Below are 25763 nucleotides of genomic sequence, written 5' to 3' on the forward strand. Positions count from 1 at the left end.
TTTTGGTTGGTGGAGTCACCTCTTGCTTGGTTTTGGTACTTGTGGTGTAATCCCACTCATTGTCCTTGCTTGTTTAGTGTTTTGGCTTGCCATGCTAGCTTCTTTTGGCTACACTCCATCATGTTTCTAGCATTGTTTTGACGTGCCTTGGGACTATTTTGGGTCATCTTGGTCCTTTGGGGCTTGCTTGATATGGCTATAGTGCAAGTGCCTTAGCTAGTCTTGAGTTTTAAACACCATAGCATGCCATACTTGTGTTGTTTGCATGATATAGCATCTTTTGGTATGAAATTTCAGTGCCTTCATCCTTGCCATACTCTCTTGTTTATCACTCCTTCATTGTGTTTGAGAGTTGTGTTTAATGCCTAGCTTGCGAGCCAATGCATGAGCATGTTGTTGTCGCCCTTGGTGCTTCATTTCCTGTATGATTTCACCACTCTTTTAGCATGATGTAGGTCTGTCCATGTGTGGTTTGACCATTTGAGCATTGTAGCACATGTCTCATGTGTAATGTTCTTCACTTGATTTAGTGCTCTTAGTCCCTTAACATGTTTTGCATGCTTTGTTTACATGATAGAACCTTATGAATGCCACTCTAGCATTGATAGATAGCATGTTGGTTGCATGTGTGATGCATTGCATGTGTTTGGATCGAACGTTAATCCGGACACGAGAGATGAGGGACGTTTCATACTTGAAGTGATGAAACGTGCCTCATTTCTTAGTCTTCGTCCCCCTTGATTATGCATGATAGGGTGGAGGCCTCTTGAGTCTTGTGTGTTACTTGTGCATTCATCAACATTGTGCAAGCTTGGCTCCTTGGCCATCATGCAATGAAATACGTGATTGGTGGCTTGAGAGCCGAGCACTACACTCTTTTAAGCTTGAGACATGATAAGGAGTGTAGTTGCACACACATGTCCTTGCAAATACACTGCCATGCCTCTGTTTGTGCTTAGTTGCAGCAAAAGGAGAAATTACAGAAAGCAGTGGCCGACCGGCCATCAAAGCCAGCCGACCGACCACCAAGGCTGCCGACCGGCCATCATTACTGGCCGATGGCCACCATCTTTGGCCGATGTGCCCTCAGTATGTTCCTAAGGTGGGTCAGAATCAATCTGGAAGTTGGCATAATTTTCAAAGGTCTAACAGCGTGCAAACAGAGGCATCTAGAGGTAAGGCAGTGAATTTCTGGGAGGACGCAACTGAGCATGCATTTCTCCCTCGCTCGTGAGGCCATTTATCACTTTGTTAGCTAGATATAGTTAATTACATGTGTTGTAATTAATTAGTTTAAATTGTTTTGTAATATTTTAATTAGCTTAGATTAGTTAGTTATTCAATTCGGTTTGTAATTAATTAGCTAAAGTAGTTAATTAGTTTATCTGTAGTAAGTAGTTTAGCTTAGCATAGCTTAGCCTATTCATTCAGACCCTCCGTCGAGAGGGCAAATGTTGTAATAAGCGTGCGTGTGTGTGATGCATGTCTTCCAACCCCATTTCTTTCTCCCTTTTATTTATCAGCTTTCGATGGTTAGTTTAGGGCATGTTTCAATTAGCATACTTATGCTTTGCATGCATGCATCATTCATTCATCTTGCATGCACCGGGCTTGGCTCATCATAGAAACTGCATTGTCTTTCAATACCTACTTGAATATGTGTTTCAAAGCATGTTATCGAGTGTTGCATTCAAATGCTATCGTAGAATAGCCGAGCCTATTTAGCTGCATTGTGCATGTGTTGCATTAGGTATCTTAACTTAGCTAGGATCATGCATTGATTTCTAACTAGTTTTCTTTCTTTGGCTCGGAGTACACTGTAAGTGTTTACGCTTTATCATATTGCATGAGATGTGTATGTTGCCATGTTAGCATTCTTGCATGGGGCTATTTGCTTAATTGCTATAACTGCATGAATGCCTGTAGATGAAGGCTTCATTGCTTGAATTGGAACAATTTATCAAAATATGAATTTTAAGCCCACTTGAGAGTGGCAAAATTATGTTTTTCTAAGCCCACCTGAGGGTGGCAAATCCGTGTTTTAGCCTACTTGCGAGTAGCACTTCCAAACCATTTTTCGAAAAACGAACATGAGATGTCTTGTTCCAAATCGAGTGATTTAATCTATACTTGTATGCTGTGCACATCACATAGTAAGTTAGATTAATAACCGGAATAAGAACACATGTGTTTTCAAAAACAATATATCATGTTAGTAGAGGCCGATCCTTTGATCGGGTGAGCGGGCGTGCTCATTTCAAGACCTTCCCCTCTCGTACCCAAGTTCCCGAGCCGAGGCAAATTTGGTGATGACGGACACGTGGCCTTAGGCACGAGTCAGGGTTTCCTAAATTCCCTAAAACAAAATATTTAGGTGGCGACACTGAAATCTGGCAAAGCAGTCCATGTTTGGCTCTTTTTGATTAAAATTGACTTTTCAAAACCAATTGTCGGATTTGGACTCTTTGGTGATTTATCAGTCTTACATTGCACTTTGTGAGATTAGATTCAGAACCGTGACAGGAGTCCGAACTGTAGTAACTAGAACCCAATTCATGCCCTCCCGCGCGGAGCGGAGTTCGGGCGGTCTACAGTTTCTGGCGACTCTGCTGGGGATTTAGAGAACTTGACTCAAACTCATGATATGTTGTTTTATCTACACTTATGTGTTTCTTTGAATTGCATTTGCATTGGTGCGCTTATAACACCGTGTTTGCCATCTGCTATTCTTGAACGATTTGCCAGAGGCTTGCTTTGAGAAGCGTGCCATAAGTCTAACCGGTTACGGGCTCTACCACGATGGGAACACAAACCTCGATTTTCACCGAGGCACCCTTTTTGACCATTCGACCTAGTTGCATATCGGAAGCCATATTGACCATTCCAAACTAGAACAGGTTGCTTACCTGATTGTAGGTTGTTTGAAAACCGCTGCGTGCATAGTGAAATCCTAGCTCCTGACAAAATAGGACAGGAAAACCCCACCCCAACATAGGGGTGTTTTGGCTCTTTCTTGCCTGGTATGTGCTGTCATAGTGTGTCTCTACAGGTTGTATGTATCAATTTACAAGTCTGGGTATCAGGCCAGCGGGCATCAGTATTTGGGGATATCAGATTAGAGGCAGTGATTTGGGGGCAGTGATCAGTGTTGAGAACAGTGTGTTCAGCTTACAATGCCAACTGTGTGTTGTCTTTATTTTAAGCCGAAATACTGTCTATTTTTCTGGTTGTTGTGTCCTTATTTTGCTTTATTTATCTTTTTGCAAGGTAGTATTGCATCATTGCTTCTGAGGAGGCAGTTTCCCCCAAAGCACTCTAGGTTAGAGGTAGAAGGCTTCATCGATCCGAGGATCTAGTTGACGGACAAGCAGTGTTCTTTTCATTACCCCCGGTTACTAGACGGAGGTCAATTAGGCGCAGTTCATCAGTACAGCGGTTACCAGATCAGCGGTCAATATCCACTCCACCAATGTGTAGTCGAGTTGAGGTTTCCCTTTCTACCGCAGAGAGAGATACACCTGTTGTTCAGTTAGATCAGCACCTTATGGCCAGTATGGAGGAGATAATGCGTCAGCTCCAAGAGACCATGCAAGCCATGCAGCAGGATGCCGCCCGCCAGGCAGAGGTTACTGCACGTCAAGCAGAAATAGTGGCTCAACAAGCAGAACTGATCGCCAGGCTTCAGCAGCAGCAACAACCACAACAAGCCGGAGCATTTGCTTCGCATCTACCCCCAACCCCAACTCCACCCCCACCTAGAGTTCCGATACCCGGGGATGCAGCTCACGTCCAGGAAAATACAGACGTCCCAACGGGGCCAGTTCCACCCCCAATTCTACCTCCGCTGTCCAAAGCACCAGCTAATCCAGTGGACACACCGTTTGAATTTAAGGTGGATCCAACAGCGTTGAAAGTGAGCAAGCTAGAAAAGCTGTTCAAAAGAGCTCAAGGCGTCAATTCCATTCAAGATATAGATGATGGATACACCGGTTCAATGGTGACTTTGCCGGACCGATTTAAGATGCCGCATATAGACCGTTTTGATGGTTCCGGGGACCCCATGGTACATTTACAGTTGTTCTCGGATATCCTAAGGCCAATGGACCTCTCCAGGCTACAAAAGCTTTCCCTCTTTGGGCGGACCCTGTCGGGTGTTGCGGCCATCTGGTACGCAAAGTTGGAAGATTCTGTCAAGAGAAGTTGGGAGGAGATGGTTGAGGCCTTTGTTGCCAGTATTCATACAACACACAAATCGAGGTCACAACTCGTGATCTCGAGACAATGAGGCAAGAGTCAAAAGAGGGCTTCTCTAACTTTGTAACTTGTTGGAGAGCCAAAACTTCTATGATGACCACTAGGCCGATCGAGAAGGATCAGATACGGATGGTTGTGCGTAACCTCCAACCCAAACTGATGCAAAAGATGATCGTCCTACCCCTCCCCACCTTTGCTGATTTACACGAGATTAGGGTACAGATTGAGGATGCCATGAAGTAGGGTCTGATTGACCATGGGAGAGAGCAGCCCAACAGGGCATATACCCGCAGTTTGAATACAGGCACGAGTAATGCTGCAGTTGCCAGAACTTCCGATGTGGGCATGGTCACCACCACCACATCAACAACAACCACACCCTTTACTAGCACATCTAGTGGCACGCTTCAACCAGCAAAATACCCACCCCGAGGCTAGAGGACTTTTACCCCGTTGTATATGCCTTTGTTCAAGGCCCTGGGGGTTTTAATCAGAAAAAAGTATCTGAAGCCCCTCGAACCACGCCCACTGCCAAATAATCTCCCACAAACCCATAACCCGGCCAAATACCGTGCCTTTCACCAACAGCATGGTCGCAACACCGACCAGTGCTTCAGACTGCATCATGAGATCCAGGATCTTATTGACAACAATGTGATTGTGCCTCCAAAGAAGCCAAGTGTCGCCACCAACCCACTCCCACCACATAACCAAGCTCCACCACCTAAACACATCAACCTGATCCAAACCGCGACCATTCCATATGACCCAAGCATATACATCACACCCTCCCACCTACCCAAGCCTGAGGTGTTCATCCCAGATAGCATAGGCTTGTGCATGTTGAGCACCTCCCAAACCTAACCTGAACTGGTGGTGGTGACTATCGAAGATAGAATTGGGTTGACTTTAGAGGAAGATAGGAATGATGATTCAGAGCCTGAGGGGTCTGGGAGCTTTGCTGAGGAAGCGTACAACCTGAGTGGTTACATCGTATCAATAGACCAGGCCAAGCCGAGAGTAGAATTGCCAGTTGGGGCAGAGATCAGTGTGGTTCGGGAGGATGGGCCTAGTCAGGGGCTAGATGACCTAGCAGAGCTGGAGGAGGATGTCGCGAATCTGTAGTTCTTTGACGAACAGGACCCAGGGGATGTGAGCATCAACTAGTTTGACCTGGATAGATTAGCAGAGGCTACAGAGTGGCTCAATGACGAGCCAGATGTTGTTGAGGAGCATCAGCCAGAATAGGGGCATTCAGAAATGGGAAGATCTACAGTGGCCGGAATAGCCGAGAATCAGGAAGCATCGCCGAAGAGCACCGGCGCAAAGAATTTTGCTCAAGATCAGGGCAGTTTGTGTATAGTAGATACAGAGTAAGAAGCCGCACTGAGGCGATTTGAGCAGGAGAAGGTTGATAATGACAACAGGGCTAGAAAAGCCAAGGCACCCGAGGGGGCAGAATGTGTTGTGAGCACAGAAGCAATTACAACGGAGCTGAACAGCTGTCTATCGGTTGCCAATGGTATGTGGTGGGAAGATGATGACTTGCGTCCGGCCCACACTGACGAAGACTGGGGGCAGACCCAATCGGATGACACCTGGTATGTTGAGAAGGTTGCCATATGACTAGAAGTGGGCGGTACTTCAAGCCCCCACACTTGAATCAGCCGGAGGCGTTCGGAAAAGATAAAGAAGCAGAAAGGCAGAAAGAAAAATTGCTAGAGGAGGAGGCTGTACTGGAGCAGCTAAAGAAGATTCAAGCAGACATCTCTATCTGGGGATTTCTTATGACCTCGAGGGTTCACAGACAAGCCATTCTTACAACCATGGATAGGGCCAAGCTTTCAATCGATACAACTCCTGAGCAGTTGCTAGGGTTGGTTTCCCTGGGAGGAGCTTCCCCGACCTTGACCTTCAGCGACAAAGAACTACCGCCCGAGGGCTCCAATAATAATAAGCCACTCAACATCTCTATGGAGTGTATGGAAAAATGGATACCGGTGGTCCTGGTCGACACGGGATCTGCAATCAACGTATGTCCGTCAAGAACGGCATATGCTATCGGGTTGAAGCCTGTGGATTTCATGCCTACAGCCCAGGTGATACGGGCCTATGATAACACTAGTCGGGAGGTGATGGGGACTGTACGGATCAAGACTAAGATTGGCCCAGGGTAGCATGACATTGAGTTTCATGTCTTGGATGTTCCAGCCACCTTCAACCTACACCTTGGGCGGCCGTGGCTGCACCAAGTGAAGGTCGTCTCTTCCATCTTGCACCATATGTTAAAATACCCCCACGGGAAGGGAGTGGCAATTGTTTTTGGGAACTCGTCCATACATCTGCTGCCAAAGGTTACTACACCAGTTCTGGAGATTGAGCACGGCACGGAGGATGTATTTCTATCAGGATTCACCCTAGTTGAGGCTCGGGTTGTATAGAATATGCTAGTTGTTGATGAGGGGCTATACGTCAGTGCACAGTCCGTCTACCTTATGAACAAGCTTCAACACATGCCCGGGATAGGATTAGAGCGAAGTGGCCGGAAGGGCGTCATAGTATCAGCCGAGGTGCCACACAACCCATATACCTTTGGCCTAGGTTATCTACCTACCAAAGATGATTGGGCGAGGAAAAGGAGAGAAATGGTCGGAAGAGCCAAGGTAAAGCAAGCCGGGAAGCACTATGAGTTGGTGCACCGGCCTATCTAAGGGACCTTGAATGGACATTTCGTCTGGAAGGGGGAAGACTTCCTGTTTTATGGTTTTTCGGAGCCTTGGTTGAATTCAGAGAAGCGGCGCTTGCCCGGCTTTGAAATCTTTTTTGATCTTTAATTGTCCGGGGATGAAGTTGTCGAAGAGCAGATGGACCCACCAGCTGAGGCTAAGTAGTGCAAGGCTGAGTCCGAGGGTACAGAGTTGGAAATGGGAGTAGCACTGGCTTGTCTCCTCTCAGGTCCTTAGATCGTACCAAAGTGCTTGGGGGATAACTTATCAGTTTCCATGATCAGGGATGAAGCGGCTGTGGGCCCACCTTCTGGCATTCTCGATGCATCCATCGCACCTTCCCTCGTTTGGTAGTACGAGGAGGGCTTTTTACCAAGTAGTTCCGGGTCAGGTAGTGAGCCAGAATCTGATTCCACCAAGTCTGTGGAGTCGGAATCAAATTCCAGCTCTTTTGAGTCTGAGTCCGGCATTCCTGAGGGTGATAACTCGGATGCCACTGTCTTGTCCAGGTCGTCTTTTTCATTTTCCTTTGAGTCTATTATGCCGAAGGATTGGATGGACTAGATGTTATTAACGAGAACTGTACGGCTGTGGCTTCCGAGTACTTTTCTGTGCCTTTAGTTTATTGCATTAATCAAGACTTTCAAAACTTTGATGAAAACGACGAGGAAGAAATTCCCCCGATTTTGAAACATTTGCTTAATCAAGAGCAGGAGAGGTTTGTAAAACCTTTCGTTGATGAAATCACCTCAATTAATGTTGGTACTGAAAAGGACCCGCGGCTGGTCCAGACTGGGTCCACGTTGTCTTCAGAGGAACGCGAGCGCTTAGTCACTTTATTAAAATATTTCAAAGATGTTTTCATGTGGTCCTACGAAGATATGCCTGGAATCGATCCTGAGATTGTACAGCACCGGATCCTTCTTGACCCAGAGGCCCAACCTGTTAAGCAGAAGCTCCGATGGATTTTCCCGGATTGGGCCTTGAAAATCAAAGGAGAGGTCACCAAGCAGATCGACGCAGGGTTTTTGTTAGTATCTGAGTATCCAACTTGATTGGCCAACATTGTGCCGGTGCCGAAGAAAGATGGCAAAATTCGAGTATGTGTGGACAGGGATTTGAACAAAGCCAGTCTGAAGGACGACTTTCCTCTGCCGCATATCGACGAATTAGTGGACTTCACTACTGGGCATGCACTGCTCTCATTCATGGATGGGTTTTCAGGCTACAATCAGATTTTGATGGCACCTGAAAATAGGGAGAAAACCACTTTCACTACCCCGTGGGGGACCTACTGTTATAGGGTGATGCCATTTGGTTTGAAGAATGCAGGGGTTACATATCAACGGGCTGCGACCACGATCCCACATGATATGATCCATAAAGAGGTTGAGGTGTACGTGGACGACATGATTGTCAAGTCCAAGGAAAGAAAGGGCCACTACACTGCCTTGCATAAATTTTTCCAACGGATCAGAGAGTATCGGTTGCGACTAAATCCTCAGAAATGTACCTTCGGCGTTACAGCAGGGAAAATGCTGGGGTTCTTGATCACACAGAGAGGCATCGAGGTCGATCCTTCCAAAATCAAGGACATCTTAGAAATGCCACCACCAAGGACTGAAAAAGAGGTGCAAGGCTTTCTGGGTAAAGTGCAATTCATAAGATGGTTTATTGCAAAATTAACCTTGACTTGTGAACCACTTTTTTGGTCTCCTGAAGAAAGGAAAGAAGTTCCAATGGGAAACCGCTGTGTTGTCACCGCTGGAGCCAGGGAAACCGCTGATTCTGTACCTATCAGCGACCGAAACGACAATGGGCTGCATGCTTGCACAGGAATCTGAGGATAAAGTGGAGAAGGCTATCTACTACCTGAGCAAGAAAATGATGGATTACGAAACCCGCTACACTCTGCTGGAGAAGGCTTGTCTGGCCTTGGTATGAGCTACCAGGAAGCTGAGGCACTACCTACTAGCTCACTCTGTAATACTGGTTTCGAGATTAGATCCTATCAAATATTTCTTTGAGAAACCAACACTTACGGGTAGGCTAGCCTGTTGGTTGTTTCTGCTTTCCGAATTTGATTTGAAGTACATAACGCGTAAGTCGGTGAAAGGGAGAGCGGTAGCAGAGTTCCTAGCTGATCACCCAGTAGAGGGGGATGAAGCAGTTGAGTATCTGTTCCCAGACTAGGCCATTCTGCATGTTGAAGAAGAGACTTGGATGATGTACTTTGACGGAGCATCAAACCAGTACGGGTATGGGATAGAGGTGTTGCTGATAGTACCCGACAATTCCTGCATACCGTTAGTATTCAAACTCTGGTTCAAAGTGTCGAACAACGAGGCAGAATATGAGGCATGTATTGCTGGATTGGAAGCCGCCCTAGAACTAGGGGCAAAAAGGTTGGTTGTCATCAGGGACTAGAACCTTGTGGTATCTCCAGCTAAAGGAGATTGGGAAGTTAAAGAAGAAAATATGAGAATCTATCACTAGACCTTGGACATTCTGATTCTTCGGTTTGAGAAACTAAACTTCGCTCATCTGTTAAGAGAGAACAACAAGTTCGCTGATTCATTAGCAACTCTATCTTCTATGAGAGACATCCATTTTGGAGTCCGGATGCGTCCGATCATCGTTGAACAGAAATTTATGCCGGCCTAGGAACTGATTGCTGCCATAGATGAGGTACAAGATCAAAACCCCTGGTATTACGACGTCTGGAAATTCTTGGAAAAAGAAGCGTATCCACTAGGGGCAAATGCCAAAGATAAGAGGGAAATTCAAAGAATGGTTACTCAGTTCATCGTCTGAGGAGGTAAACTATACAAGAGGGGTCATCTAGGGATGCACAAGCTGTGTGTTGATGTTGAAGAGTCCAAGTGCCTAATGGAAGCCATCCATGGAGGAGAGTGCGGAGTGCACATGAGCGGGGTAATGCTGGCTCGAAAGATCCTTAGACAGGGTTATTATTGGTCAACCTTGGAGGAGGATTGTATTGGCTTTGTTCGGCGATGCCACAAATGCTAGATCCATGCAAACCGCATGAACATTCTGCCGTCGAAGCTGTACAACATGACTTCGCCATGGCTGTTTTTTGTCTGGGGGATTGATGTGAATGGGGCAGTTACCCCGAAGGGGTCGAACGACATGAGTATATTCTGGTAGTGATAGACTACTTTACAAAGTGGGTCGAGGCCCAATCCTATGCCGTATTGAAGGCGTCGCATGTCGGTAAGTTCATTAGAAACAACATCATCTGTCGCTATGGAGTCCCGAATGAGATTATTTTGGATAATGGTTCCCACTTCAAAAAGAAGGTGATCAACTTGTTGGAGAAATACGACGTGGCTTTCATAAGTCATCTACATATCAGCTGCAAACCAACGGAGCTGTTGAGGCCGCCAACAAGAACATCAAGCATATTCTGCAGAAGATGGTGGAAACCTACAGGGACTGGCCAGATAAACTGCCATTTGCTCTTTGGGGCTACCAGACTTCAATTCGAACTTCTACTGGGGCAACTCCATATTCCTTGGTCTATGGGATGGAGACTGTTCTGCCTATCGAAGTTGAGTTCCATCATTACGGGTTATGGCTGAATGTCAGATAGCTGAGGTAGATTAGCGGCAAAGCAGGTTCGAAGAACTCATGCTCTTTGACGAAAGAAGGCTGAAAGCACTGTATCACGTCTAGGGTTATCAACGACGAATTGCTAGGGCTTTTAACAAGAAGGTTAAGTCCAGGAATTTGAAAAAGGGAGATCTAGCGCTCAAAGACAACCAGACTCCCATTCACGACCCTAGGGGCAAGTTCAGACCCAATTGGACTGGTCCATATATCATCAAGTCAATCTGGTCAGGTGGAGCTGTCGTTCTAATGGATTTAGATGGCCTTGAGTTTTCCCAACCGATCAACATGGACAAGTTGAAGAAATACTATCCCTGAGTGGCTCGCTAGGCCGAAAACCCGAAAGGGCGACCTAGGCAAAAGTTTAGAGCATGAAAAAATTGAAATAATAAAAAATGAGCTCGCAAGGTTGAAAACTCAGAAGGGCAGCCTTGGCAAAAGTTAGAGCGCAAAAGGAGAGTGTTAATACATGAGTGAACCTGAACTGAACTACGTAAGGCTTGATTCCCATCTTCGGGATATGTAGGAAACTTCATTCTGAAGTCCAGCCATAATCACTTCCAAATCAACTTTGTCCATGTGAGCATTCTTGGTCATCTTTGTCTATTTTGCATTCGAGAGCTTGGTTGTGATCTGCAATGAAGTGCTGCTCAAACTAGGGGTAACTTTCCAGTTGATGGGATTCGGGGTTGTACATCTCAATGATAGATCTTGGGCGTGTCCAGTTGTGATCCATATCGAAAATGGTTTTGAAAAGTTTTAATAAAAGTTGACTTTATTCAAATTAATCTTTTTACGACTCAGACCATTTTGGACCAAATGAAAAATTTTTGGTACCCACAACCTTCAATTACATTGATTTCAGTACAGAGTTCTCCTTCTCTTGAATACAAATTGAAGTTGCTTTTTATTACATTCATAAGAAAACTTGAAAGCACTGATTAAAGCAAATAAACTCGGGGCATAGTCAGGTGTTCCTGCATCCCCTCCCAGTGCTGGTCGAAGCCTCTGATGCCAAAGTAGGCCCAACCTACGCCTCTTCATTAAGCCAAGCTATGCACTCATCAAAAAGGGTGTAAGTGAAACTAGGGGTAGGGGCCAAAAGTTCTCTTGTTCTCCATGCTGTGGTATACCGAGCTAGCTGTGCGCCTTGGACTGGAAATGCAGTAGGGTACTCTATCCCTTCTTTCGGACAAGTCTGATCATGGCCAAACTGGAGCCGGAATTGGAATGGGAAGTAAAAGACACAGTGTGCCAGGCCAATCAATTGAATGCCTGGCTGGAGAGACATACTGTAACTCATTGCCGGCAGATTGAGCCAAGGGCAGCGCCAAGCAATGTTGACAGCAGACAGACTGTACATCCATTCGCACCACCATCCCTCATCTGGGGCATCAACTAGTCATTGCCAGAAGAAATAGTCACGTGCTGAATATGCAGGGCATGAGTCCACCACTCTCAGCTTGTCCATTAACCATATCTAGGGAGGGATAAAAAATAAGAGATTAAAGAATAGAGAGGTGTACGAGGAGAGAAAAGTGAGCAAGGGTTTTGAGAGAAAAACATAACCTGAGTGCCGAGTGATGTGAGGAATACACATGTGAGATAAGGTGGGAAACATCAGCTGCAGTAGTAGTGGACTCCCCATAAATCTAGTCATCTCCCAGCGATAGAAGGCATCCAAACCCATTAGTGTCTCAGCTAGCGTCATGGCGATGCAGCTCTTGCCCTCTTTTAAGCCCTGGGTAACCTCAATCAAACGGACGCTAGACCCACCAAAGTTTGGGACAAGCAAGAAATGAGACAACATGCATAAACAGAGGGCGTGTCGCTGAAAACCCTGCCAGTGATGATCGTCGCGGTCACCGGCATCAGAAAACCGATGAATCAAGCTTGGGATGTCCAACTCCCGTCGCGAATCAAAGACCGGGCGTCATGCAAAGTAAGCCCACACATCCGTCCTAGAGCTTGGACGTGCCCAAAACGGAATTGGGGCAAGATCTCCTCATCACGTTGAGAGTCCATCAAAGTTCAGAAATCTTCAAAAGTAGGACACATCTCTGTCCACCAAAGCTAAACACATGAGTTATCGGATTCCAACACCTTACCGCGGCATGGAGGAACGGAAAACGCAGCGGGGTGCAACTCAACGTGAATAGTGCATTTATTCTGAAACTTCAGAAATTCAACTTTTTCGAGCCGTCCAAAGTTGCAATCCAATCAGAGAGTTTTTGGGTAAGAATTGCTTCCATTTGGGGCAAAAACAGAGTTGAAATGGAAAAACTATGAAGCTGAAGCTTTTGTAGAAGATAAGGTGTTCAGTGGAAGACAGGTGGCAACAATCTAGGCACTTTCTGCATTAATGGCCGATTGGCCAAATTTGATAGCTGACTGACCATTTTTATAGCCGATCGGCTAATTATGGTGGCTGACGGCTCTCTAGATGGCCGGTGGCCTCCCACCTTGGTCGATGACCCCTCCTTTTGCTCTCTGAGTTGTTCAAATGTTGGAAGTGTTAGGAACTTGTGCTTCATTCCATTTTAGGGTACATTTTTGTGATGATTTTGTGAAGTCGTACCTGTGTTGTTTCAATTTGTTTATCGAGTTGTTGCAATTTTGTTTATTGATTTGTACTTTGTGTTCATTGTTAAGTTCTTGTCTTGATTATCGAGTTGTATTCATGTTTTATTAGCACGTCAAGTCCGAGTTTTGCTTATCGAGTTGTTTTTTCCTTTCAGTTGTTAGTTGGTTCACTACCTGATTTAGAGCAATGCAATTGGTAGTTGCAATTTTCAAACAAAGTTCAAACTCATTTTCATGCTGCGCGATGTTATGCGATGCTTTGAATGTAAACTGTAACACTCTTTTAAACAAAAGCTGTTTCTATTCCATCATGGTTTCTTTTCTTTTTTTTTTTTTTTTGCAAAAGAATACAAGTTTTAAAGAAAATAAAATTGCCTAAGGCTATACAATGTGCAAATACTACTAGCAAAAAAAAAAAAAAAAAGGAAAATAAAGCAAAAAGTAGAAAACATCTGAATCGGCGCCAGTCGCCTCAAGAGCGGGAAGCCCTCATCATCCTCTTCCTTGACGAAGGCCCAAAACTGCCGCCATCAGTGCCGCTGCTGGAGTCTAAACCCGAGCCATCTCCAGCCTCATCTCCATCATGAGACGACTCTGACTGCGGACTCACTACCTCCTCGGCAGACTCATCATCATTTGGGGCCGGCTCTCGCGAACTACTCCCGGTGTGAGTATGCCTAGCTCTGCTTCAGTTGTGCGCCGACGCCCCTCGTCCCTCTCCCCCTGCTGCTCGGGAAGGCACTGAAGGTCCCGCTTGGGTGCCCGCTACGGCTGGCATCTGAAATGGGACCTGAAAAGAACGATTTGGCAAATGCATTAGTAGTGGCATGCGAAGTAGTGTGGTTAAATGCATTAAAATAATGTGAAGCAGATTGCAGAAAGTTTTGGGGTACGGGTTGAAGGAGCTTACCGGGATACTGTAAATGCTAAGCAAGTCCATGCTCGCCTGCACCATCTCCATCAGAGAAGTCGACAGCTCTAAAGCCCGCCCAGTGTACTCTATGGAAGCCTGCAAAAGTGTTGAGGTGATTATTAATCTACTGAGTATAAGCTGAAATGAAATGAATGTACAGAATGTAAAGTATGGTACATACCGGGGTCGAGCCTCGAACTCCGAAGAGCTCGTGATTAGCTGGGGCAGGAGCGGTGTGAATCTGGTAAGTCTCTCTAGCCCGTCCTTGGCATGTCATAGTAGTGGGCAGGTCTGGCCACTCCGTCCTCTGTCTCCTCTCGGAATCTCTCTCTGATGAGCCTAAGTCGCCCTGGATCCTTCCACTCCTCCTGCTGCAGCTGCAGCTGCAGGTTTGTCTCTCCCACCTCGGTGAACACTGGCCAGAGGCTGCATAAGATACGTCTGGATAAAGACGGTATAGTCGTCGTCAAGCTTGAAGAAGTTGGCATCCCAGCCTCTGGTGAAGTCGATCATCTCCTGCTCAGTGTACCTCTCTGTGATCCTCATATAAGTGGGAGGTTGCATCGGGACTAACTGCTCAGGCAAACTGAGACTTTGTCACAAGAAACGCTCTTCCAAATACCATGCCCGACAAACCGGACCCTCGAACAAGAGCCAAAATCGGGAAGCCTCCCGAGCGCCCATGAACTGGTCTCTAACTGCGTCAGGCAACACTGCCCAAGGCTGCCAAGTGATCTACAAATGACAAATATACAGGTTTTTATCTGCTATTGAAAGTGCAATGTGAAGCAAAACTCAAATAAACTGTAGGGTTTGAAATACCTCTGATGCGGCCACAGTATCAAAATATCGGCGGAAGAATGAGAAAGACTCTCAGGGCCTCCGCTCGCACCTCACATCGTATCTGTGTGAATACGGGACCATGGGAGGCATCTCTACCTCCAGCTCTGGGGCAAGCCTCGGGAAGTAAGCATATACCCACAGCTATAGAATGCGAAAGGGTAATAATGAGTATGTTTATCAGATGTAGAACAGTATGTAGATAAATCAGAAATTAAAGAGTGGCATGCAGTATCTTGTGCAGTGTGTGCGGCATGCAAGTAATGTAAAGTAGATTGTGTGATGTGCAATTGTGTGGTGCACAGATGATGTAAAGCAGGACAGTAAAGTAAAAGGGAAAGATGTACCTCCTAGGCTCGCTTGTAGCCTCCTAGCAAGTGCCCTCTCAGGCGAGATGAAGAACTCATGTATCCATATAGTGTGGCCAAGCCTGTACCGTCCTAGTCATAACGCCAGATGCAAGACAGGTCCACTAGTGCACTCAAGAGGTAGAGGCCAACGATGTTCACCGGGTCGGCGAAAAGGGTGGTACCAAGCAAGAACAAGAGGAACCCCCGGGCATAGTGCTCAACCTCCTCGTGGGTCGTTAGTGTCTCTCCCCTGAAGTGGTCGGCGAACCACGAATATCGTACCATCCCTGGTCGGGAGTGAGGCGGGCGAGTCCCTAGCAAAAAGATATGAGCAGTATCCCACTCGCCCATATTGGTGTCATAAGGGATTGGATCACCACCTACCCCTATGCCGGTGAGCATGGAGAAGTCAAAGGAAGTCATCGTCATCTCCCCTGCTGTAGAGAGATGGAAGGAATTGGTGGTGTCCCACCACCTCTCCACTAAGGCGCCCAGAAAAGGCCGACTCGCAGTAAGGCGCGAGAGTCCCATACAGAATGCACCAAAACCAGCCTCATCGACGATGTGGCGAACAACATCAGGTAGCTCCATATACCAATCTCGTGCGATGGTATTCCCATAGCCCCGGAAGGCATGAGAATCTCCATGTGTTCAAGATAAACAGATACAAGACAATGTCAGAAATACAGTGTATGCAGATGTTCAGGATTGATAGAAATGCAGTGAATGTATGTGTTCAAATTGTCAGAAATCCAGTGTATGAATGTGCTCAGAATGGATTAGGCATGCGGTGTACAAGTGTGTTTGGGGATAATCAAGCGAAGAGTAGTGTTGGCTATCCAAGACATTGATCTACATTGTGAAAAGTAAAGAGGGAGTGTGTACCTTAGAGGCATCGTAAGATAAATGTAACTCCGGCTCGCGTAGTAGGAGGCCCTCTGGTGCACCTCGCGCAAACCTCCTGAACTGATGGATGCCGTCGGGAGGCAGTACATGTACCTCAGGGTCATACATCTCCGGATCAAATAGTCGAATGCCTAGCGGCAAAGGCTCAAACTCGGGATCTATCTCCATCCCCGAGAGAGCTCCGCTATGTGGAATGCCACCTACCATCTCAAGAAAGGTGAGAAAATGGTCGGAGATGTGAAAAATGGGCGAGAATGCCAAAAGTCAACGACAAGTTAACTCCGAGGGGTGAAAAATGGAAGAAAATATCGAGGCTTGGAAAAGGGCACGAAAATCAAGGGTGACTCGGGGGAAGCAAACTCCAAATAATGGGAATCAAGAAAGAGACGCCAAAATCACTTTTCAATCAGTTCAAAACGTTGAGAACAATGAGGGTTTTGCGAATCGAATGTTTGTGGGGTGTTTGAAAATGTGTAGAAAGCACGGATCGGACGTGGAAAATGGTTTAGAATGAGAGGGGATGTGTTTTTCAACCTTGAGGAAGTGAAGAATTAGAGTTGAAGACCCTATACTTAAAGACCCGTGGCAAAATGGCCAAACTGCCCCGAATCTGCCATTTATGGCTAACTGGCCAATTTGTTGGCCGATGGATTTGTTTGATGGCCAAGAGATGGCCGATGGCTTCCCCTAGTGGCCGATGGACCTCCAGTGCTCTTCTATGGGTCTGTTTTGTTGACTGGTGCCCTCATCCGTCAAGAGAGTGCAAGGGAGGTGCATTTCGAAGCTTGATTAACCTCCACAGAAGCTCTGAATTGTGTTTTCTGTATGTGGTGCTCAGCGCGTGTGGGATGTATCCTTTTAAACACATTGTAAACCCCTCTGAGAGGTAAATTGGAGGTGTAGACTAAATCGGTCTTGCTAAAATGCGTATTTCTTCACTAAGCATATTGCATTAATTATTGGGCATAGAATATGTTTGCTGCGTCGCATTGCGTTGTTATGCACTACTTCATTTGCATTGTTATGCACTTCTTGTTTCGCATAGAATATGTATCTTGATGTTACAGGGAGCATGCCTTTGTTAATCTTGCATCGAGCATGTATTCGTCATCTTGGCATTGTGTATGCACTTCTCACGTTTGCATTGAGTGTGCATCGTTGTTATTTTGCATAGAATATGCATCGTATTGTATTGTACCTATTGAATTTCTCTCTCATACATGCACGATATTGTATATACGGTTCATTTAGAGGAATTCCGGGTAAAACCATTCCTCTCTTTCATCTCGTTGGTTAGAGACATTCGCGTATGCCCGTTGTCTACACCGGCAACTTGTTAGCTAGAGACATTTGGGTGTGCCCAATGTCTATGCTTTGTCTTGTTATCAGCATTTGGGTTGTTTGCCCGTTATTGGTGCCCTTCCTAGTCTCACGTGTGATATGCTGAGAGGTGTCGTCTTCTTTCTCTTGCGTATGATACGCTAAGAAGTGGTGCTTTTCCCTCTCTCGCGTGTGATACGCTGAGAGGTGTTGTCTTCTTTCTCTTGCGTGTGATACATTGAGAAGTGATGCTTTTCCCTCTCTCGTGTGTGATACGCTGAGAGGTGTCATCTTCCTTCTCTTGCGCGTGATACGCTAAGAAGTGGTGCTTTTCCCTCTCTCGCGTGTGATACCCTGAGAGGTGTCGTCTTCCTTCTCTTGTATGTGATACGCTGAGAAGTGGTGCCTTTCCCTCTCTCGTGTGTGATACGTTGAGAGGTGTCGTCTTCCTTCTCTTGCGTGTGATACGCTGAGAAGTGGTGTCTTTCCCTCTCTCACGTGTGATACGCTGAGAGGTGTCGTCTTCCTTCTCTTGCGTGTGATACGCCGAGAAGTGGTGTTTTTCCCTCTCTTGCGTGTGATACGCTGAGAGGTGTCGTCTTTCTTCTCTTACGTGCGATACACTGAGAAGTGATGCTTTTCCCTCTCTCGCGTGTGATACGCTGAGAGGTGTCGTTTTTCTTCTCTTACGTGTGATACGCTGAGAAGTGGTGCATTTCCCTCTCTCACGTGTGATACGGTGAAAGGTGTCGTCTTCCTTCTTTTGCATGTGATACGCTGAGGAGTGGTGCCTTTTCCTCTCTTGCGTGTGATACGCTGAGGGGTGTCGTCTTCCTTCTCTTGCGTGTGATATGCTGAGAAGTGGTGCTTTTCCCTCTGTCGCGTGTGATACGCTGAGAGGCGTCATCTTCCTTCTCTTGCATGTGATACGCTGAGAAGTGATGCTTTTCCCTCTCTCGCATGTGATATGTTGAGAGGTAAACGAATGCGTGGGATTGTTGTATCTTATTCGCTTGCTTAAAATGTTGCATTTAACGTGCCTAGTACTTGTATTCAAATGCTTCATTATAGCTTTTTTGCATGATCATAAGTTATGCTCTTACATCATGCATATCACTTGCATTTTGCCCCTGCCTACGGGCGCTCTCATTTTGTTACCTTGTATGTTTGTCTAAATCTTCGGCCTTGTCAAAAATGGGTCGTCTCTGGGCTTTGACATTTACTCTCGTCATGTCATGACTTCCGAGTTCTGTCAAACAGGGGCAACTGTAGACACCCCATTTTTGACCGTCCTCAAGACTTGGACGTCATCGTTTGAACACTCGATGATCATCCATGCTCGTGTTCATTTTGAGTGCCTGAAGTCCTTGGCGAAGTGCCTCGTCTTCAGACCACTCGATTTGTCTATTTTGTGCTTGGTTGCGCACCAAGAACTTGTAGCATTGCTTCTGGGGGAAGAGGGTGGCTTGCTGACCAACTGTGCTACCCACCGGCCAAGCCAAGTGGCTGTCGACCTGGCCAAGTTCTCATCGGCCATCAGTGGTGGCCGGTCGCCCACACTGATGGCCGGTCGGCCACAGGTGTTGGCTGAGGCACCTTTTTCTACTTTTGCAGATATTTATTTTCCAGCTGGTGCCAGCTATTGACCACTAAGTGTATCCTCCATCCACGTGTATGGATGGATTCAAGCAAGATTTTGCTTGCATTTCCTATATAAGGGAGGCTTCCTCTCCCTTAGGAAAGGTTCAGACTTTTGGGAGGAAAAAATATCTACTCTCTTTCTAGATTTTTCTCTCTCTATATTGTTGTGCCTTATAGTTCTTAGAATTGCATTTTCTTTACACTTTTGCACACAACCTCTTAGCCAAACACTCCTACTTTGTTGTTGAGGTACTTGGAGGTTTTGTTTGAAGCTCAAAAGCTTGGTTTTTGCCTCGAAAGTCGCTGCTTTGCTGTGGTTCTTCAAGGGTGAGTTGTTACCCCCTTTAAGCCTTGTTTTTCTTGAGTGTTTAGCCATCTTTGCATGCTTCTTTTGACTTAGCTTTCTACTGTAAAAAGTTCTATTTTTAAGTGCTTAAAATGGCTGTTTAAGGCTTTGTTTGAGTTAGTGGTGGTCTACCCCCTTTGGTGGCTTATTTTACCTTGCTTTGTGCCATCCCTTAAGGCCTTTAAGATCACCTTCTCTAGGCCTTTTACCCACTGAATTCTAGAGAAATTTCAGTGGTAGAAAGTGTGTTTTGAGGTCCAAAATAGGAGGGGGTCATCCCCTCTCCTTGTGTCTTGGTTACTTGTGTTGATGGCCTCATGATTGAGTATGTTTTTCTAGCATGTGTTGGCTTGTTCTCAGCTTATTTTTGGCATTATTTCAGCATGGTATAACTCTGTTTTTGGTCAGTTTGATTGCCCCTTGCATGCTTCACACACTTGTAGTGCAATCTTGCATGCTAGCCTAGCTCACTTGATGTTTTGGCCTATCATTTTAGCATGTTTTGGCTCTGCTCCAGCAAGCTTTTACTCATGTTTTGCCATGCTTAAGCTCTGTTTTAAATGGTTTTGGTCATGCATGCCTTGCTTCGTGTAGCCATAGTGCAATCTTGCTCACTAGCTTTGAGTTTCCAAGTCTCTAGCATGCTTTACTTGAGTTGTTTGCATGCTTTGGCCTCATTTCTCACATGATTTCAGTGTATGTATTGTAGCCATACTCTCACATGTTTCACTCTTTCAATGCTTTTGGAGAGTTGTACCTTATGCCTTGATGATAAGCTAATAAGTATGCATGCTTGCTTAAGATTTTGGGCTACCATCTCAGCATATTTTTGGTCTTATTTTGCCATATTACAACTCTGATTTTGGTTGGTGGAGTCACCTCTTGCTTGGTTTTGGTACTTGTGGTGTAATCCCACTCATTGTCCTTCCATGTTTAGTGTTTTGGCTTACCATGCTAGCTTCATGTTTTTAGCATTGTTTTGACGTGCCTTGGGACTATTTTGGCTCATCTTGGTCCTTTGGGACTTGCTTGATATGGCTATGGTGCAAGTGCCTTAGCTAGTCTTGAGTTTTGAACACCATAACATGCCATACTTGTGTTGTTTGCATGATATGGCATCTTTTGGTATTGAATTTCAGTGCCTTCATCCTTGCCATACTCTCTTGTTTATCACTCCTTCATTGTGTTTGAGAGTTGTGTTTAATGCCTAGCTTGCGAGCTAATGCATGAGCATGTTGTTGTCGCCCTTGGTGCTTCATTTCCTGTATGATTTCACCACTGTTTTTACATGATGTAGGTCTGTCCATGTGTGGTTTGACCATTTGAGCATTGTAGCGCATGTCTCATGTGTAATGTTCTTCACTTGATTTAGTGCTCTTAGTCCCTTAACATGTTTTGCATGCTTTGCTTACATGACAGAACCTTATGAATGCCACTCTAGCATTGATAGATAGCTTGTTTTTTGCATGTGTGATGCATTGCATGTGTTTAGATCGGATGTTAGTCCGAACACGAGAAACGAGAGACGTTTCATACTTGAAGTGATGAAATGTGCCTCATTTCTTAGTCTTCGCCCCCCTTGATTATGCATGATAGGGTGGAGGCCTCTCGAGTCTTGTGTGTTACTTGTGCATTCATCAACATTGTGCAAGCTTGGCTCCTTGGCCATCATGCATTGAGATGCGTGATTGGTGGCTCGAGAGCTGAGCACTACACTCCTTTGAGCTTGAGACATGATAAGGAGTGCAGTCGCACAAACATTTCCTTGCAAATACACTGCCATGCCACTGTTTGTGCTCAGTTGCAGCAAAAGAAGAAATTACAGGAAGCAGTGGCCAACCGGCCATCAAAGCCAGCCGACCGGCCACCAAGGCTGCCGACCGGCCATCATTACTGGCCGATGGCCACCATCTTTGGTCGATGTGCCCTCAGCACGTTCCTAAGGTGGGTCAGAATCAATCTGGAAGTTGGCATAATTTTCAAAGGTCCAACAGTGTGCAAACAGAGGCATTTAGAGGCAAGGCGGTGGATTTCTGGGAGGACGCAATGGAGCATGGATTTCTCCCTCGCCCGTGAGGCCATTTATCGCTTTGTTAGCTAGATATAGTTAATTACATGTGTTGTAATTAATTAGTTTAAATTGTTTTGTAATATTTTAATTAGCTTAGATTAGTTAGTTATTCAATTCGGTTTGTAATTAATTAGCTAATGTAGTTAATTAGTTTATCTGTAGTAAGAAGTTTAGCTTAGCATAGCTTAGCCTATTTATTCGGACCCTCTGTCAAGAGGGCAAATGTTATAATAAGCGTGCGTGTGTGTGATGCATGTCTTCCAACCACTTTTCTTTCTCCCTTTTACTTATTAGCTTTCGATGGTTAGTTTAGGGCATGTTTCAATTAGCATACTTATGCTTTGCATGCGTGCATCATTCATTCGTCTTGCATGCACCGGGCTCGGTGCATCATACAAACTGCATTGTCTTTCAATTCTTACTTGAATACGTGTTTCAAAGCATGTTATCAAGTGTTGCATTCATATGCTATCTTAGAATAGCCGAGCCTATTTAGATGCATTGTGCACGTGTTGCATTAGGCATCTTAACTTTGCTAGGATCATGCATTGATTTCTAACTAGTTTTCTTTCTTTGGCTTGGAGTACACTGTAAGTGTTTACGCTTTATCATACTACATGAGATGTGTATGTTGTCATGTTAGCATGCTTGCCATGAGGCAATTTGCTTCATTGCTATAACTGTATGAATACTTGTGGATGAAGGCTTCATTGCTTGAATTGGAACAATTCATTAAAATGTGAGTTTTAAGCCCACTTGAGAGTGGCAAAATCATGTTTTTCTAAGCCCACTTGAGGGTGGCAAATCCGCGTTTTAGCCTACTTGCGAGTATCACTTCCAAACCATTTTTCAAAAATGAACATGAGATGTTTTGTTCCAAATCAAGTGATTTAGTCTATACTTGTATGTTGTGCGCATCACATAGTAAGTTAGATCAATAGCCGGAATAAGAACACATGTGTTTTCAAAAACAACATATTATGTTAGTAGAGGCCGATCCTTTGATCGGGCAAGCGGGGGTGCTCATTTCAGGACCTTCCCCTCTCGTACCCAAGTTCTCGAGCCGAGGCAACTTTGGTGATGACGGACACGTGGCCTTAAGGCACGAGTCAGGATTTCCTAAATTTCCCAAAACAAAATATTTAGGTGGCGACTCTAAAATCTGGCAAAGCAATCCATGTTTGGCGCTTTTTGATTAAAATTGACTTTTCAAAACCAATTGCCGGATTTGGACTCTTTGGTGATTTATCAGTCTTATATTGCACTTTGTGAGATTAGATTCAGAACCGTGACAGGAGTCCGAACTGTAGTAGCTAGAACCCAATTCGTGCCCTCGCGGGCGGAGCAGATTTCGGGCGGTCTACACAATGAAAATGTGCCGTTTCCACATCCGGAAGAAGGTAATGCAGAATTATCATTTCAAAATTCACTATGTACAAATATGCACACTATGTTCAAATAACCATATTTTCTTCACATCCGATAGGGAAATATTATATTGTTGATTCGGGCTATCCTAATCGAACGAGTTACCTCGCACCATACAAGGGCCACCGTTACCACTAAGAAGATTTTCGACGAGGTGCAAGGAACGCAGTGAACCCATGTGAATTATTTAACAAGGCACACTTGTTGGTGTGCAGTGTCGTGGAACGAACCTTTAGGTCGTGGAACGAACCTATGGGTCGTGGAAAAGTCGATGGGGTTTTCTGGAAAATATGTTTTGTTATGATTTTGTGACTGCACAGGTGCAGTTAGTTAGTGCGTCGATGGCATTGCATAACTATATATGGAGAAATACAGGAAATCCAACCATTGTTCAACCCATAGTAACAGAGGCTGACACGACAAACATAATCAATGGCATTTCGTTGTTTGCTCCTCCTGGAGGGGATGGAGTAATCATTGGGGATGATGATCCAAATATGGAACTTGTCCGAAATGTCATACGGCATCGTTTGGTACACATGCGCAATCACGGCATGTTGGGAAATATATAGGACAAAGTCGGTAACCCAAGTTCGGCCGTTCTTGTTGTTTGTATGTGTAGGGAATTGTAGGATTACGTTTAGTATTTATGGCCTTGTGTGTATGTACGTTATCTAATTAGGTTTGTATGTTCCCATTATGGTCCACCAAAGAAGTTGGTTATTGTCAGAGATCTAATTACCAACGAAAGTTTGTTATTATGGAGTTGACTATTTTATTTTATTAATGTATTGTTCGAACATACCTTTATTATGGACTTGACAATTTTATTTTATTAATGTATTTTAGCTCTCGTGTTTTAATTTTTTAATTTTTTTTTTTACGCTGGCTTGGTGGAAATGGGAGTGTACAGCTGTTTTCACAAATTTTGCAAAACATATTTTGGCTTCTTTACGTCTAGTGGGTGGAGGGAGTAATTGGTTTGTTTGGTTACTTGGCCATCATGGGGAGCAGGAGACTACCAAACCCTTGTAGCATGAAGCAATTGAAAAAAATTGTGGAAAAAGGGAAATTAAAGAAAAAAAAACTATTGGGCCACAATCTGTATAGAATTTGGAGGTGTAGTTGGATTTTGCCCACATTAGGGCAATTTAGTCATTTTACTCATTCACACATCACTTAAAATACAAAAAAGTCAGAAAAGCCTAACAAGAATACCAAACGAACAAAAAAGTCCCAGGCTAAAAAAGTCAAAAAAGCAACTAAAAAAGTCATTGCCAAATGACACCTTAGTGCTGATGATGAGAGCTACTATGATAAGAGAGAATGCTAATCAAAGGAGAGTATTTGCACTCGCCCAAGAAAACACCAAGAATATTAGGACTGCTCTCTCAAGTACCTTTACAATTTACGAACGAATTCCCATTTGTTAATTGATTCTCGATTCATACATGTATGTACCTTTGCTCAGAATGATTTGTTGTATTACTTGATCATCTTGACTAGATTATCAGGACTATGATTTTGTGATTATGTGACTTGCTTGGATACCCCAAATAGTGAACTTTATATCATGCATAATTGTGAACCTGTACGCCTACACATGAGACTTATTTGGGAACTACTGTATTGAATATGACATGATGCCCATTGACATGACTTTGAGATGATATGAACCATCATGATATGACTTTGATATAACTGTGAGAATTGATGAACATAGAACAAATTGTGAAACAATCGACTGTCTACCTAAACGAATTGATTGTGACCTTTGGAACAAAACTTTGTTTAAGAACGATAAGATAGAACTTGTATCTGATTTTATTTTGTTTACAAGGGACTATAAATTGCTTACGAACGAATGTCCGGGTTATGTTTGCTAATGGAATTGATAGATCGAGAACTTGAGTCTGGTTTGAACACTTACCTTACTCTAAAGACCTTTTGTGAATTATTAATAACAGACTATTTGATTATGAACAATATTTAAACATGTATCTTCGATTGATTGGGAACACATGTATTATGTTAAAGATTGGTTGGATCAGTGTTATTGGATTTGCAATTCATTCTATGGAAATATGTGAATTATGTATGACATGTGATTGATTGCTTCATTATTACCTTTACTACCGTGGGATTAATATATGGATTTGCTTTATAATTCTGAATGACTTTGAATGACTGTGATGGATCACTGAATCGAATAACCAAATTGAATTGTGAACTATTGAATGACTGAGAAATGAATTGAACTTCTATGACAAAGCTGAATGGGGGAAAAGAGAATGACATGAGACCAAGATATTTGATCTGTATTCGTTGCAAGGCAACGCAAGTTTGGAAGACCAAACTTCTTAAGGTGGAGAGACTGTGATGATCGCAACATGCATATCATGATTACATTTATTTAAGTATGTGTTAAGTTTTAATTGTGATATGTGCCATGTGATTCATTTTTGTATATCTGTCTAATTTGTAAACTATATGTTATGATTACTATTCAGAATTCAAAATTGAAGAGGCTACATGAATAAACTAATTGAAATTTTTAGAACCATTTGGTAAGTTTGATTAAAAATTGATTCAGTTTGATTAATTAAGTTGTGTTTAGTTAGCCTAATGTTTTAATTAATGTATTAAGTCTTCTTAGCTATATATAAGTGCTCTAAGCTCATTCTTAAGCTCATCTTCCTCATTTGTAGGTTCAAAAATCTGTGACAGACTTTCAGAGACAGAGAGAGAGTGAACT

The sequence above is a fragment of the Camellia sinensis genome, chromosome 15 (genome assembly GCF_055761805.1).
Source record: "Camellia sinensis isolate YWXY chromosome 15, ASM5576180v1, whole genome shotgun sequence".
NCBI lineage: Eukaryota > Viridiplantae > Streptophyta > Magnoliopsida > Ericales > Theaceae > Camellia > Camellia sinensis.